This window comes from Ovis aries, chromosome 9 (assembly GCF_016772045.2).
Source record: "Ovis aries strain OAR_USU_Benz2616 breed Rambouillet chromosome 9, ARS-UI_Ramb_v3.0, whole genome shotgun sequence".
In the NCBI taxonomy this organism is placed as follows: domain Eukaryota; kingdom Metazoa; phylum Chordata; class Mammalia; order Artiodactyla; family Bovidae; genus Ovis; species Ovis aries.
The window spans coordinates 30,746,701-30,759,672 of record NC_056062.1 but is presented as its reverse complement, the minus strand read 5'-3'; the positions used below and the strand labels follow the sequence as shown (position 1 = coordinate 30,759,672).

Here is a 12,972-nt window from a genome sequence, read left to right as displayed (position 1 = left end):
GTACATATGTGAATTACTATTATTTATAGTGATCATTTAATCTTGTTGACCAATATATTTTTCTTTCTTTAGACTTTCACAAGCTTTATAAAATCGCAGTTCCCTGTCTTCCCAGAGCAAGATACGGTTGCAGAGCTTGTTTTTGCCAATGAAATAGGAGTCAAATCGTCAGTATCACTTCAAAGGAAAAGTCATTTGGTAGGATCTTGGAACCTATTAACTAAAAACAAAGAAAGTCCAAATTAGTGTTAACTTTAGCTAGTAATAATGTATAAATATTGGTTTATTAGTTGTGGCAAGTGGATGGCACTCACATATGATCGGGGAAAACAAGGTGTAGGCTTTATGTAACCTCTGTCCTATTTTTTTCAACTTTCCTGCAAATATAAAGCTATTCTCAAATAAAAAGTGTTTTGAAAAGATTATCTTGACAAGAATTCCTAGGGACTCACACATTTTCTCATTAATCAGGGTTTTCAGGGTCATGTCAAGGTTGAGAATAAAATATTTCCTTTGTCATTCACTTTATTAATTCGTGCATGAGTGAGTGCTAAGTCGCTTCAGTTGTGTCCAACTGTTTGCAACCCTACAGGCTGTAGCCCACCAGGCTCTTCTGTCCATGGGGAGTTTCCAAGCAAGAATGCTGGAGAGGGGTTGCCATTTCCTCCTCCAGGGGATCTTCCTGATCCAGGGATTGAAGTGTTTCCTGTGACTCCTGTATTGCAGGTGGATTGCTTACCACTGAGCCACCAGGGAAGCCCTTATTAATTCATGCAAATGTATTAATTTGTTCAAATTAATGAATATTATTAAATAGCTGTCTTACAACAGACAACATACCAAATATTGTGCCAGGCAGAGGAGATACATTGATGACCTGATTATAGGGTTTTACCAAATTATATCTTTTCTCATTACTTGGAAAAAAAATAATCCTTAGGTCATTTTTGAATTGTATTTGTTTTTCTTCCACTTTCACTATAAAATATTTAGAGAGGAAAATCCTCAGTTTTTAAAGGACATACGAATTGAGTTCAGGACTCCCTGTAACAGGACTAGCTCTTAGATTTTCTTTCTGCCAGAAGGAATGGATATAAATGTCAATTGGCCATCCCGCTCAAAAGTAGAACAGAGAGGTCATTGTTAAGAGATGAAGATGTAATGCAGAAACCAAGAGAGCAGAACAGTGCAGCAGACACAAGTCAAAGCAATTCCCTGGTGATAAGTAATTGGCAACAGACATGCCGCTGAATGTATTGAAGACAGAACGAAACTTCTTAAATTTAGTGAATTTTAAACAAAGGCCCCAGAGTAGTTAAAGACAGAGAATGAGGACTGAACTTCAAGTGGTTGCAAACTAAGGGATTAAGTAGTCTCTGCAATCCCCTGATGTGTGCTCTAATACAGAAAAACAGCTCTGGCAATGCAAAAATAACTGAGGCAGGAAGAAGTGGTGCAGAATATGCAAAGTAGAAGATAAAGGGGTTACAGTTCTTAGTGCTGAGCAATTTGAAATTGTAACTACTACATATCATTTATATTTTGTGAACACACACACACAGATTAACCCTATGGCAGACTCTATAAAAATCTCCATTCATAGTGCAAAGTTGAGTTAATCTAAAGTTTAAGAAAAAAAACTCCACATGAAACATACTGTATATATACAGGCTAGTTGAAATCTGACAGTTTCTTTTAAAGCTGTCATTTAAGTTTTATCCAGATAACATGGGCTTGCCTAGTGGCTCAGATGGTAAAGAATCTGCGTGTAATGTGGAAGACCTGGGTTCAATCCCTGGGTTGGGAAGATTCCCTGGAGGAGAGCATGGCAACCCACTGTAGTATTCTTGCCTGGAGAATTCCCATGGACAGAGGGGCCTGGTGGGCTACAGTCCATGGGGTCACAAAGGGTCTGACATGACTGAGTGACTAAGCGCAGCAGCACACAGCACAGATAACATGCTCTGTGGTTTTGTATGCATTCTCATCATAGCACTAAGAGTTTGGAATTAGGAATCCTCATTTACAAATGAGGATTCTAGTTCACAAAAGTAAATTAAACCACCAAATGTCACTGCTGTTTAGTTACTAAGTCGCGAATAACTCTTTTGAGACTGCGTGGACTGTAGCCTGCCAGGCTTCTCTGTCCATGAGATTTCCCAGGAAAGAATATTGGAGTGGGTCACCATTTCCTTCTCCAAAACTACTAGATGTTAGGTAGCAAATTAGTACTGGATCCAGATTCAAACCTATCTTCCTAACAAGTACTTTCAAAATTCTGATGACCAGAGTAGGCAAAATTAATTTTGATCCCCTTATCTCTTATCTGCATTAGCCAGAATTGTATCTGGGTGGTAGACTGAATAATACATGTATTTCTCACCAGTGAAACTGATCATGGTGAGCTGGTTGGAAACAGAAGAGGGGGGAGTCTGATTATTTGCTATAGTTTTTCATGAAACACTAAGGTCTTTAACCTGGAATGCATGGAGTGGGGCTGAGTGGGATGATGGAATGGTTGGGCCAAAAAAGGAATTTTCATGAGAGATAGCAACTCCTTTGAGAGACAGCTCTTCCTTGAGAGACAGCAGGATTGAGTTAGCAGAGAGATGTTTGCATCATCCAACAGGATATATATATATGTCTTATCTTCCCAATCTATAACTTGTGTTGGCTTTTCTCTTCTGCAGCTTACTGATTTGGGGAGAATTTTTATATTGAAACATATCAAAAATTAAAAAACATATGGGACTCATTTAAACGGTTAAATAATAATAATAAAATAAACACCAGTGCAGCTCATACCAAACCAACAGTTTTGTCATCCTTAAGCTATCTTTACTCATTTATTTTCCTCCCTACAAGGGGTAACCTTAATCATGAATTTTATCTCTACCATTTCCTGGCTTTTTTCTGTAGTTTTACCACCTACTTATGTGTCTGTAATTAATAAATTGCTTAGTTTTGGTTGGTTTTGACTCTTTATATAAGTATGATGATCATATACTCTTATTTTAGGCTTCCCAGGTGGCTCAGATGGTAAAAAATCCACCTGCAATGTAGGAGACCTGGGTTTGATCCCTGGGTAGAGAAGAGAAGGAAAATGATCCTGGAGAAGGAAATGACAACCCACTTCAGTAATCTTGCTTGGAGAATTCCATGGAAAGAGCAACCTGGCGGGCTACAGTCTATGGGTTCGCAAAGAGTTGGACGTGACTAAGCGACCGACACACATACACACATACATACTCTTATTTTAGCCATCGTAAGTTTGGGAGTCATTAATATGGATGAACTTTTGTTTCCTGGTGATTATAGTATTTTATTTCATGAATGCCTCAGGTTATTTACTCATTTAGCTGAGCTGAACATTTAGGGTTTTCCCCAGTATTTTACTAATACTGGTGTTGTTACTGTGAATATTCTGCTGTCTGGCTCATGTGATCCAGAGCACAGATGCAAGTTTACCCAGGAAATGTCCCAAAGAGAGGAGATGCTGTGGAGCATGGCATTGAATGAATGAAGTCACTCAGTTGTGTCCGACTCTTTGTGACCCTATGGACTGTAGCCTACCAGGCTTCTCTGTTCATAGGATTTTCCAGGCAAAAGTACTGGAGTGGGTTGCCATTTCCTTCTCCAGGAGATCTTCCCAACCCAGGGATCAAACCCAGGTCTCCCACATTGTAGGCAGACGCTTTACCATCTGAGCCACCAGGGAAGAGCCCACTGTTCAAATTTACTAGGTAATTCCACTTTTCTCCCAAAATAGTTCTATCAATTTATGCCCCACTAGCAATGGGTAACAGTCCTCCATTGTTCCAAATCCTCATCAATATTTTCTATAATCCAGTTGCATACATAGTTTTACCAAACTGTGGGAAAAAAGTGAAAGTGTTAGTTGCTCAGTCATGTCCAACTCTATGCCACCCTGTGGACTGTAGCCTGCCAGGCTCCTCTACCCATGGGATTTCCCAGACAAGAATACTGGAATGGGCGCCATTTCCTTCTCCAGAGGATCTTTCCAACTCAGGGATCAAACCTGGATCTCCAGCAGGCAGATTCTTTACCATCTGAGCCACCAAAATTGGTTTATGTGAAATACTGGCTTAGTGGCTTAAATTTTTATTTCTCTGATAGTACAGTTAAACATTACTCTATATATTTATAGTCATTTGTGTTTCTAAGAACTGTCCATTTGTGTCTTTTCTCATTTTATTTTCATTTCTTTCTTTCTCATTAATAGGAATTCATTGTGTATTCTGGACAGGAGCTTTTTGTCAACTCTATGTATTAACATATCCTCTTCCTGGGTATGGCTTTATCACTCTCTTTGTGGTATCTTTTGATAATTAAGAGTTTGCACTTTTAATTTTAATGTGGTTAAATTTATCAAGTTTTCCCCTTATGTTTTATATTTTTATGTCCATTATAATTTTTCTAAATAGCCCTTTTGGAAGGTTGTGTCTGGTTTATAAAAACATGTTCCTCTGTTGTGTAGGTAATATTTATAATCACTGAAGCCTACTTAACTCAGTCTTCAAATTTTCCTTTCAGTTTAATCCTTCTCAAAACTTTTTCTGACCTTCTCTTTCCCACATTCTTGTCTGAACCTTCTCTGTGAGATATTACCATAACTAATTGAAAATTATTTCTAATACCCCTAGAGTCTGAATTAAGAATTACTTCATATGGGTTTAAATATCAGCTTCTTTCCACCAAGTTTCCCTCACATCCGGTCTACTTCCTGAAAGGTCAGGAACTTCAGGGTTTTCCTTTCTTCTGAAATCATAGCAATCACAGGCTCTGTGCATTTCTTCATCTCCTCTATGGAGAAATATTTTATTTTTTTAAAAAAAGAGAGAGTGAAAGAAGGTTTTCTTTCTAATCCCATATAGAGAAACATTTCCTTTTGTAGCCAGATGTACATCAAGATGCAATCATTTGCTCTGATTTTTCATCACACTTGAATGAATTGTTTACCCTAAAAATGGTACAATTAAAGATATTTTCAGGTTTCTGTTCAGCCATGTAATGTGGCTCTCAGTCCAGGCTTGCTCCTAACCACAAAATTTTCCACCAAATAATAGATGCACAGAAATGTCTGCAATCCTAGTAAAAGATACAGATAATCTTCCCCATAGGTTTTACTTGTAATGAAGTGAAGAAGCAGTATTCTGGAGAAAACTTTGGGTTGCAATTTAGAAGATATAGTCAGTTGACCTTCAGTATCCATAGAGGATTCGTTCCAGGACTCCTCTGGATACCAAAATTCACAGATGTTCAACGTTCTTATATGAAAACTGGTTACTATGTGGAGTGGTTAAATCTGGACATGAGGCCCACGGATACTGAAGGTCAACTGTCTTCTACCTTTAGTTCTCATGTTAGAATCACTCTCTGTGCCTCAGATTCCTCCTCTATCAAAGGAGAGTACTGAACCGACATTTTTAAAGTCTTTCGTTGTTATTGTTTCAATATGTATTTATTGTTTTAACTCTGTTTCTGGAAGACCCCCGCATTTTCAAATGGTCAGTCAGTATATGTCCTTCTTACTAGGCAAGCAGTTTTATTAGTGGAGGAGGGGCTGTTAAAGCCCCTCAAACTCCTGGTGTTTTGGGATATGGTTGGAGGCATTTCACCAGGTTGACTAAATATAACCAGGCATAGTATTTTACTCCAGACCCTGACCTCATTTACTGCTGTGGAAGAAAACAAACTTAATTCTGTCCAGCTGTTTTTTCCAGCCATATTTTCATTGTCAATGAGCTCAGACAAAACTTACAATATTACTTTCAATATAAGTTGGCCTTGACAATACGTTGGTGTACCTAATTTCTGATTCACTTCCAAGGAAGAAAGCATTATGATTAAAACATGCTTGAATTTACTTTTTACTAAATCTTTTACTTTTCTTTTTTTCATCTCCTCCACACAAATATATAAAACAAATTTTCAAGTATAAGACAAAAATAATTCTAAAATTCATTTTTATACATAGAAAGTATAAGGTGGATTAACATACAAATGCTTACAATGAGATAAGAACTTAGGTTCTCTAGTCATTCATCTAAATATTTTTATTGAAAATTAATCTATGAAGATTGTATCAGGCTAACTCTTGTCCCAGGATCTTCCCAGGTGGCTCTAGTGGTAAAGAATCTGCCTGCCAGGGCAGGAGATAAAAGACTCTGATTCCACTCCTGGGTCAGGAAGAACCTCTGGAGTAGGAAAAGGCAACCCACTCCAGTATTCTTGCCTGGAAACTTCCGTGGACAGAGGAGCTACAGTCCATGGGGTCACAGAGAGTCAGATACGACCAATCACACACACACTTTTGTCCCAGCTATCATAAAACTTCTAATGAGAGGAAAGACAATATAATAGCTTCAATAAGCATTATTGCTAAGTCTAGAAGTATCCAAGAAATAGAACCATTTTTAGAGCTTACTATTTGTTTCTAAGTCCCATTCTGCTGGAAGAAAATGGCATCAGTTCTTCCCAAGTATAACTCTAGCGTTATGCCACTGATCTTGGTTTACTGTGAGGACACCACTATAACACCACTATCGGCCTTGGTCTGGTAGCCTTAAGCTTACTAATGTCTGAAATCTTGTAGTTTTTTCTTGTTGCTTCTGGAGCAGAGGAACATTTTGGTAGATTTCCCATTTGCCTGGTTACTCTGTACAAACATTTCGCTCACTAAGTCTTTCTTGTTCCCCTGGCTGGGAAATGGTGCCAGGAAATGGCACCAGAAAAATGGTTGCCAGGAAATGGTGCTCTGATATCTCTTCATCTTGCTACTCACTTGCCCCACAAAGGGCCAGGGTGGTGGTCCAGTGGCTGGTATTTCTTTCTAGTCTTGGATAAATTTTCCTCAGTTCCTCTTTCCAGCCAAGACATGTCTTCTCTAAAGTGATCACATTTAAAATTAAAGGAAGAAAAGGATCAAGTCATTCAGAGATTGAGCAGATGCAGCATGGCCTGGTTATGTTTGGAGAATTAATATATATAAAATGTATATTCTAAATATATTCCTTCAATTATTTCTTTCAACAGGCCCATGATACAAGCACTTATGATTTTACCGATAAAAATTAAAATTCATTTTGTTAAGGAATGCCAAAATTCTCAGCAAATGTATACAAATACAATGATCTTAATTATGCAAAATCATAAAATTAAAAATATATGTGAAATAAGATACAGTGGGGCACCTGACCTTGAAGGAGAGGAAGAAAATCCCTGAGAAATAGTTGAGTTTTGAAGCATTGAAGCAGCAGCCAAATGGAAAGTTGAAAGAAAAGTTCAGGTTAAGAGGATACTGTGTGTGAAAACCCTTAGATGACACATAAGTGAAATGCTCAATGAACCGAATGAAGACTAGAGTTATACTATCAAGTACAAAGGTGAGCAGGCCACAAAGTGAGCCAGAAGAATAAGGCAGCAGAGATGCTGCCCAGCCTTGAGAACAGGGATAGTTTTATGGTTACCTTGGTATCTGATTCTAAGTTCACCATAAAGCTAACAAACGAAAAATTAGAGGAAGAAAACGAAGGAAAGCTATATTAGGTTCTTATTGCTGTTGTGATGAATTCTAACAAATTTAGTGGCTTTAACAACACAAATTTATCTTCCAGTTTTTGAGATCAGAAGCCCCAAATTATGTCTGTATGGAATTAAAGTCAACAGGACTGCATTCCTTTTGGAGGCTCTAGTAAAGAATCCATTCTTTGCCTTTGCCTGCCTCTAGGGTCTGCCTGCTTGCCTTGATCCATGGCCTGCTGCCAACAATGACATCATTCTGACCTAAGATATCACTGGCATGTCATCTCCTCTGACTGGAGCCTCCTTTTATGAGGGCCCATGTGACTGCATTTGTTTCACTAAGCTAATCCAGAACAATCCCTTCATCCAAAGATCCTTAACATAATCACATCTGCAAAATCTCTTTTACCATGTAAGGTAACATTCACAGGTCCAAGATTATCACATAGGCATCTTTGAGGGACTATTAAAATGCCTACCAGAAGGCCTAAATAATTATAAAGATTTTAGAAAGAAGATTATTTATAAAATCAAATGTATTAATTGCATTGGTATAATATTAAATACTAAAAAATGGACTAGAATTTAATATTATACCAATGCAATTAATGTATTTCACCCTTTCAAATTGTGGTGCTGGAGAATACTCTTGAGAGTCCTGCAAGGAGATCCAACCAGTCAATCCTAAAGGAAACCAGTCCCGAATATTCATTGGAAGGACTGATGCTGAAGCTGAAACTCCAATACTTTGGCCACCTGATGCAAAGAACTGACTCATTTGTAAAGACCCTGATGCTGGGAAAGATCAAAGTGGGAGGAGAAGAGGACGACAAAGGATGAGACGGTTGGATGGCATCACCAACTCGATGGACATGAGTTTGAGCAAACTCCAGGACATAGAGGAAGGGCAGGGAAGCCTGGCACGCTGCGGTCCATGGAGTTGCAAAGAGTCAGACATGATTTAGCAACTAAACAACGTTAAATGCTAAGCGAATGGGCTACCAGAACACTTATTCAGTGGTTTAAAAAAAAATGGAACAGAATAGATAACAAAGAATGGGATTTTATTTTACCTAATGGTTCATTAAAATGTAAAGGATACCCAATCAAAAAATGGGCCAAAGAACTAAATAGACATTTCTCCAAAGAAGACATACGGATGGCTAACAAACACATGAAAAGATGCTCAACATCACTCATTATTAGAGAAATGCAAATCAAAACCACAATGAGGTACCACTTCACACCAGTCAGAATGGCTGCGATCCAAAAATCTGCAAGCAATAAATGCTGGAGAGGGTGTGGAGAAAAGGGAACCCTCCTACACTGTTGGTGGGAATGCAAACTAGTACAGCCACTATGGAGAACAATGTGGAGATTCCTTAAAAAATTGCAAATAGAACTACCTTATGACCCAGCAATCCCACTTCTGGGCATACACACCGAGGAAACCAGAACTGAAAGAGACACATGTACCCCAATGTTCATCGCAGCACTGTTTATAATAGCCAGGACATGGAAACAACCTAGATGTCCATCAGCAGATGAATGGATAAGAAAGCTGTGGTACATATACACAATGGAGTATTACTCAGCCGTTAAAAGAATTCATTTGAATCAGTTCTGATGAGATGGATGAAACTGGAGCCGATTATACAGAGTGAAGTAAGCCAGAAAGAAAAACACCAATACAGTATACTAACACATGTATATGGAATTTAGGAAGATGGCAATGACGACCCTGTATGCAAGACAGGGAAAGAGACACAGATGTGTATAACGGACTTTTGGACTCAGAGGAGAGGGAGAGGTGGGATGATTTGGGAGAATGACATTCTAACATGTATACTATCATGTGAACTCAATCGCCAGTCTATGTCTGACGCAGGATGCAGCATGCTTGGGGCTGGTGCATGGGGATGACCCAGAAAGATGTTATGGGGAGGGAGGTGGGAGGGGGGTTCATGTTTGGGAATGCATGTAAGAATTAAAGATTTTAAAATTTAAAAATAAAAAACTAAAAAAAAATAAATAAATAAAATGTAAAGGATATAGGCAAAGTGAAAATGGGTTAAGTTATCGAGGGTTGATTAAGGACTTTTATTTTTTTCTCCTATAAATAAAACTATTTGGAGGGATAGGCTAATATCAGATGGGAAATATTTACTTCCTTATTAAAGAATCAAGGTAGAAGGGTGATAGTTGGTTTAACAGATGTATTGGATCTCTTCTCTTTGCCCTTGCAAATCTACTTTCTACCTCTTCCCACTCTGATCTCTGTTCCAGGAATCTGACTTTCATAGATCACATCAAAGAATGCCCTTGTCCCTTGACTTCTGGTTGGGCTCATCCAACAGGGAGCCTCAGAAAGAAAGATAACTTGAGTAGTTTTACTTGAGTAGTTTTCAAAACCAGCTTCCATTACAATTGTGCAGTGACCCATCCCTTTTCACATTGCTATTATTTTTTTTATAAGATTGTATATTAGAATTCAACACAGGTATAAAAAAGCATGTAAAAAATAAATGTTGAATTTTCACACTGTGTACATTCCTAGAATAAGAAACATACCACGACCAATAGCCCATGCTCCCTCCTTCTCACTGTCTCCCTAAATCTGTCACACACATATAACTGCTATACTGAATTCTAATACTATATTTCATTTTTGCCAATTGAACTTTTTATAAATGAGATCATAAAATATCATAAGTTATATTTGATGAATTCACTCAACATCTATCTATATATTCTTTGATTTTCAAATATTTGGGGTTGGGGATTTTCTAGTAATCTTTTGGTTATGGATTTTCAGCTTAACTCCACAAAAACAGGAAATATCTCCAATAAAGAGAACACTACTTATTCAAATTCTTCCTTTTCCATCTGACAAAGCCTGCAATTGGGAAATCAATCACTCCTTCTTTGGCTTGTAGTGTTTGATTGGGTTCTGAAGCTGAATCCAGCCTCTGTTCCCTGACATTGAATTAAATCTTGGAGACAGAGTTTTGGATGAAGTAGAAAGGAATAACTTTATCCAATTTGCCAGGCAAAAGGGGCCACAGTGGGCTAAAGCCCTCAAAATTATGTGTTCCAACCTGGAGGGGTTAGGAGTTTTATAGTAATGGTTCAAGGAGGACATGATCAGCTTGTGGACATTCTTCTGATTGGTTGGTGGTGAGGTTAAGTGGGAGTCAGCGTCATCAACCTTCTGGTTCCAACATGACTAGTGTCTACATGCTTGTAGGAAACATTCAGTTAACATCTCCTATCTGATGGCGGCTTCAGTATGTGCAAAACTGCACAGAGAAGATTGTTATGTATACTTTGGCCACCTGATGCAAAGAACCAACTCATTGGAAAAGACCCTGATGCTGAGAAAGACTGAAGACAGGAGACAAGGGGATGACAGAGGATGACGTGGTTGGAAGGCATCACTGACTCTATGGACATGCAACTCCAGGAGATGGTGAAGGACAGGGAAGCCGAGCTTGGGTAGGAAAGAGTCAGACATGACTTAGTTACTTCGCGAACAACAACATATCCCCTGAGGAGGAACCAGGACCCTACCCCAAGGCTGCATTATTGTTTCTTGACTATGCTTCCTTTGTCTCTCTGCAGCCCCTCCCTTCCCTAATTAGCAACTATTTGAACCTGTCCATTAGAACTCAGGGAAGATCTAGGAGGCCAAATGAAGCCTTTGTCCTGCAATGAAGAAATGCAGGACGCAGAAAGGCTTTTGTGCTCAGGAGCCACACAGAGTCCTGCTGTTTCAGTACTATGATCTGTTTAGGCATTAGGAGAGAAAATCATCTTTCTATATTCAATGGCCACTACTGTTCCAAGCCTGGCCCATGTAATCCACAATCCTCTACACTGTACCTGGAGATAAGCTGCATGGGGCTGGAAGGTGCAATGGCAGCCTCATGTGAACCTGTGCCTCAGTGGAGCACAAAATCCCCTCTTCATCAAGAAACACAGATGGCACCTTCAGCTTTGGGAGTCTGTGAGTGTCGTGAAAGCACAAAGTCCTTGAGGTGCATATATCTGCCTTCCAAAGGCAGAAAAATGAAATCTAACTATAAAGCCAGATTAACTTGTCCATTTAAAAATATATCCCACAATATATAGTAAGATATTTACCCAAATAATATATCCATCACTCTAGATAAGTTGTAGGTCTTTTCATGGAATAATCTTAGCCTTTAAGCAATGTTTCTTTTAAGTCTTGTAACAGGAAAATCATCCTTTAAAAGTGAGTGTTGGTTTTGGAAATAGATTTGAAGTGTCTCAGTATCAAGATTAAGGAATGACCTGGGCAGTATCATTTTGGGTCAAAAATGTGACATTGCAAAGTAAGAAGATTGGCTTGTGTGGATGATAACTATCTCAATTTAGGCGGCTATAACAAAAATGGTGGAGACTGGGGTTTTCAACCTACAGAAATTTCTCACAGTGCTCAAGGCTGGGAGGTCCAAGATCAAGGCACCAGCTCATTCCGTTCCTGGTGAGGGCCCTCTTCTTGGTTTGCCAAAGGACTTCTTTCTGTGTCCTCATGTGGCAAAGAAAGCATCTTTCCTATGGCTCTTCTTGTAGCATCACTTACCTCATTCTTGAGAACTCCATCCTCATTACCTCCCAAATGCTCACCTACAAATACCACCATGTGGGGATTAGGGCTTGAACATACAGATCTGTGGGTGGCATCAAAATTTAGTTCATAAAAATAACTGACTGAAGGTAGTCCAGGAAAGAGCAGTTCTGCTAAGTCACTTCAGTCGTGTCCGACTCTGTGCGACCCCATGGACTGCAGCCGCCCAGGTTCCTCCGTCCATGGGATTTTCCAGGCAAGAGTACTGGAGTGGGTTGCCATTGCCTTCTCCTGTAACTGAGTCATGATGCCCAGCCGGTCTCCCTCCCACGCCGGAAGGTGCCGCCTCCTTCTGGGCTTGGGCAGGGCCGGCAGGAGCAGGCACCTGAGGAGGCGGGATGCAGGTTGAGGGAGCTCACTGATTTAAAACGACGGAGGCTGCCTCAGCTCCCCTGCCCTCCCTGCTCTCAGTCCCCTCCGCCCGCTGCTCCGTGTTCTCCTTCTCTTTTTCGATCAACCGGATCTCTTTGCTGATGGCCTCCAGCTGCTTCTGCAGCATCACAGTCAGAGTCTAGGCATCGCCTTGCCCGCTGGGCGACAGCTGAGTGGCCGAGCTGAAGAGGGTGACCCTGTCGCCCTCGCCGTCAGACATGCCCTCGTCACTCTGGAACGCCTGGGCCACGTTGGCCAGCACGCTGGCTTGCTGCGCGCCCTCTCAGTCCTGCTCCTTCAGGGTCTGCAGGACTTCTCTTCAGGGTCTGCTCTCGTCCAGGGCCTTGTGGTGCTCAAACAGCAATTTCAGCGCCCTGAGCACCTCCACCTCGCTGGTCATGCCG

General features: G+C 40.0%; 1 pseudogene; it reads right to left on the bottom strand.

Annotated features, from left to right (window-relative positions):
- LOC114116414 (metalloendopeptidase OMA1, mitochondrial-like) overlaps positions 1 to 12,211 on the bottom strand; it is a 60,536-nt pseudogene extending 48,325 nt beyond the window's left edge.
- Between the last annotated feature and the right edge of the window lie 761 nt (positions 12,212 to 12,972).